The 4,716-nt window shown below is 47.1% G+C and overlaps 1 protein-coding gene across 1 annotated transcript in view; it reads left to right on the forward strand.

The window, feature by feature from the left end:
* The first annotated feature begins 211 nt into the window (after positions 1-211).
* The window catches only part of ntn2 (netrin 2), a 37,172-nt gene continuing 32,667 nt past the window's right edge, over positions 212-4,716 (forward strand). The window contains exon 1 of the mRNA XM_076299033.1: positions 212-420. The gene's annotated coding sequence lies outside the window, so the exon portion shown is untranslated. The remainder of the gene's footprint in view (positions 421-4,716) is intronic.

The following is a 4,716-nucleotide window of genomic DNA, read 5'->3' on the forward strand; positions in this document are numbered from 1 at the left end:
TCTCTCTCTCTCTGACTGTGTCTGGTATTGATTGAAACGCTCTTTATGTACGCCGGGCTGTCCGCGTGCAGCAGTTTCTCACCTATGAGCTCTCTTCCCCCACACATCCACGCGCACGCACACACACACTCCCCCTCATATCATTTCCCCCCTCACTCCCCTCAGTCAGTTTAGATCCGTATCGTGGTCTTAGACACACGTAGAGCCTCCAGTCCCGTCGCTCCACTATAACGGATTGTAACGTTTTTTTGTGTTGCTCAAGAGCGGAACTTCAGAACAAATAACACTGCCCGCGATGAGGCCCGGAGGAGAAGTTCAAAAGCCGTTATCTTCAAGAACCTGATTAGTTTTTTGGGGCATAGCTTTCTGTTTTGAGGGACCCTCCGGAGAGACACAAGAGTTCATACAGTGAACAGTTTGGTAAGTTCCATGCGCGCCTGAATCTCTACTTTGAATGTTAATTGTTTAGCCTACTGAGGAACCGCAAACGCTTATAGCTGTGACAAATATATGTTTAGAATGTTGAAATCTACACACTAATGGCAACAAGGTAGTCTAATAATAAAAACAGCTCAAGTCAGAAAGACAGGTGTGTAATCAAAGATCCCCTTGTGAGATAAATCGTGTTTGCGGCTTCGGAGTAAACAAAACGAAAAGGGTCTTAAACCGGTAACTAAGCACTCCACCACCGAGCCCATGGGCACTTCAAGAGCGTTTCGCCAGAGTCCGGAACCCGGAGCCAAGCCAAGCAATACCTCGCATGTCCCGCACTGCGCAAGTTTACCATGCCAGCTCTCCCGATGCGCACGTCACTCTTTATATTTCTCTTTCTCTGACGGCTGCCGCATGAAGTGAAGTGAGTTCCACAGCTGTGTGTGTGTGTGTGTGTGTGCGTGTAGGTGTATGTAAGACTCACTGTGTGAGTTTGTGTGAAACAGGGGTGCGAGTATAAGTGGTAGAGAAAGGTTGTGTGTGAGTAATCGCGGGGATGTTGGCAGCTCAGCTTTGCCTAGAGCGGCTTAAATAGCTCCGGGACGCAGCAGCGAAATCGCTGGAATCAGCACTACCAGCATCAGGTCTCTATCTCTTTCTCTGAAGCACACACACACACACACACACACACACACACACACACACACACACACACACACACATTCTCACATTAAAAATGCCTTCTATCACATTGCAAGTATGGAAATGTACTCTAGGTAGACAGTTCTTTTCTCAGTAGGCAGATCTTTTCTGCTGCTGGTTCCAACATTGGAGAGTGACTGATCTTTACAAAAATGAGAATTAATGCACAGGTGTGTGTGTTTGTGTGTGTGTGTGCGTGCATACCGGTGTATGTGTGTGTGTGTGTGTGTGTGTGTGTGTGTGTGTGTGTGTGTGCGTGTGTGGGTACCCATGTGTGTGTGTGTGTGTGTGTGCATGCATATTTGTGTATGGGTGTTTGTCCGTGCGTGTCTATGTGTGTGTCAGAAAGTGTCATGAGCAGCACTGCTGCACTGCTTGAGTGGACATTGTAATGTTGTCAGAATTCCCTTGCATCAAATGTCGTCCGTTTGACAGCTCTCATACTATTATCAATATGGTCAAAGACAGTGTGTGTGTATCTGCGTGTATCTCTGTGTGTCTGTGACTGAGAGAGAGAGAGAGCGAGAGAGAGAATGTGTGAGTTTGTGTGCATATGTGTATCAAGGGTTTCAAAACATTCTGCTTGAGAGAGATATTGTAATTGAGTCCTTATCTTTGAATGCTTCAGTTGACTTGCAGTATGCCCATATTAACGGATTTGAGTTTGCCTGTGTGTGTGTGTGTGTGTGTGTGTGTGTGTGTGTGTGTGTGTGTGTGTGTGTGTGTGTGTGTGTGTGTATGCAGGACCCCTGTCACCCTTAACTGTAATGCGGACTGGATGTTTACCCGGACATGTCTGGACTTCTGTGTATTTTAAAACATTTCAATGACAGCACGCACTCCACATCATTTCAACACACTTGGCTCCTCTTTCAGCTCAATTCACCAGTAGAGTTGTGGTCAGGGCCTAGTTAGGCGCATACCTCATGACCCCAAGGTCAGCATGGTGCCCAGGACCCTTCCCCACTGCCACTCCACCAGCCCTGCTCCACACACGGGAGCGTCCGACTAGAGACAGGGCAGCCTGATGACCTTTTAGCGGGGTGTCTTGGCGTCCAGTGGAATGGAGGGCATCTCTGACTCTCCATGATGAGGGGTGATGATCAGATAATAAAGAGCAGAGCGTCACGCTGACCACGGCACTCTCGTCTCCTGTTCCATGAGAGATTGTTATTGCATGGTCCGGTCGTGCTGGCACAGAGGGACAAATGTCCACTGTCCACAGCACAGCGTCGGGAATCGTGGGACATGACACAGTGAAAGAGAAGCTGACAGGACATCTGTGGGAGATTTGTTTGGTCCATTTTTATCAAAAGATGGAGTGTTCCGCAGGAACCCGCTTGGTCAACATGCCCATGGCTACTGCATTGTTTGGCCATGTCCACATCAGGCTGTGATTGTGGCTTTCATAGACATACACAAAAATACACACACACACACACACACATACACACACACGAATCTATTCTAGCCCTATCTCTCTCTCTCTCTCTCTCTTACACACACATACACACCACGCAATCACACCAACCTCTCTCTGACGCCACATTGTCACATCAGAGATTCGCTCCAGATGTGTGTGTGTGTGGGTGTTATTAGTTAAGTTGATCAGATTTGGCTGAATTTGCTGTTTCTTATTCAAATTTGAGTTGAAATTAGAGTGTGCTGTCCCCCCCACCTCTCTCTCTGTATGTGTGTGTGTTTCCCAAATCTTAAAGGCAGCTTGACGGCATGTGGTCACACAGCAGAGGTCAGGGGTGATAAAATAGCAGGTGACAGTCGTAAATGTGTGTGTGTGTGTGTGTGTGTGTGTGTGTGTGTCTGCATTTATGTTCTTTTGCTGGCCCAAGGAAATAAGGCCCTGTAGAAGAGCAAGGATAATGCTGTACGCTCCAGAGTGCAGGGGAGGAGAGAGGGAAAGAGAGAGGGAAGGAGGGAGAGAGAAGGACAGACGGAGGAGGAGAGGAGGCCAGGGAAAACATCAGCTAAACATCAGCAGCTCTGCACTTTTAGGGAATGTGGCTCTAACTGTCAAGAAATATCTGAGGCTACTTCACCCATATGCATGTGTGTGTGTGTGTGAGTGTGTGTGTGTGTGTGTGTGTGTGTGTGTGTGTGTCTATGTGTGTGTGTGTGTGTGTGTGTGTGTGTGAGAGAGAGAGAGAGAGAGAGATAATTTCAGTATTGAAACACTTAATAAAACTATTTAAAGCTTCCCGCATGAGATCAAAGCTTTGTGTGTATGTGTGTGAGTGTGTGTGTGTGTGTGTGTGTGTGTGTGTGTGTGTGTGTGTGAGTGTGTATGTGTGTGTGTGTGTGTGTGTGTGAGTGCATGTTTGTATATTGGGTGACTGTATTTTGGATGATCAATCACTCACTTGACCTTTGGAGATGTACTGGCACTCACCTGGTGACAGCACTAACAACCTGAACTTCAGACAGAGACACACACACACACACACACACACACACACACACACACACACACACACACACACACACACACACACACACACACACACACACACACACACACACACACACACACACACACACACACACACACACACACGATGATTACAAGATTATAACCATTTAGACTGCATCCCAGAAATTCTTGTGTTTCCATGTCTTGAAAGCGTATTGATTTAATGACCCTGTGGAAAAGGTTACTACTCTGACACAACAAGTGTGTGTGTGTGTGTGTGTGTGTGTGTGTGTGTGTGTGTGTGTGTGTGTGTGTGAGTGTGTGTGTGTGTGTGTGTGTGTGTGTGTGTGTGTGTGTGTGTGTGTGTGTGTGTGTGTGTGTGTGTGTGTGTGTGTGTGTGTGTGTGTGTGTGTGTGTGTGCTAATGAGGGTAAGGTCTGGTCTGCATTCCTCTCCTGGGCGTTTTTCTCTCTTTCTCCAAGGAAAGGGAAAAATGTATTAATAAGAGGTGGGGTTCCTCTCACTCACTCACTCTCACACACACACTCACCTCTCTCTCTCATTCTCTCTCTCTCTCTCTCTCTCTCACACACACACACACTAACACACACACACACACACAAACACATGTTACACTAATATACAGGTCACCCACAATGTCACACGCACAGCAAGCCAAACAGCACACCAGAAACCTACACACAATTTTCATGCACACACACACACACACACACACAAACACACACACACACACCTGCAGAAAACCATTGCTCATTTGGTGGATTCTCACATGCAGCAAGATACCCCTACAGTGCAGCACCCCAGCCAGGGGCTCTATTCAGATTTACAGCATATCATCCATGGACCAATCACTCACTCACTCACTCACTCACCTCATCTAATCTCATCTCATCTCATCCCATCTCATCTCATCTCATCTCACCCCATCTCATCTCATCTCACCCCATCTCATCTCATCTCACCCCATCTCACCTCATCTAATCTCATCTCATCTCACCCCATCTCACCTCATCTAATCTCATCTCATCTCATCTCATCTCACCCCATCTCATCTCATCTCATCTCATCTCATCTCACCCCATCTCATCTCATCTCATCTCACTTACTCATCAACCACCTTCTCACTTACCCACT

The sequence above is a fragment of the Alosa pseudoharengus genome, unplaced genomic scaffold, assembly GCF_046254945.1.
Source record: "Alosa pseudoharengus isolate Yale_2024_CS ecotype anadromous, Long Island Sound unplaced genomic scaffold, YU_APseudo_1.1 YU_APseudo_1.1_scf_21, whole genome shotgun sequence".
Taxonomy (NCBI): Eukaryota; Metazoa; Chordata; class Actinopteri; order Clupeiformes; family Clupeidae; genus Alosa; species Alosa pseudoharengus.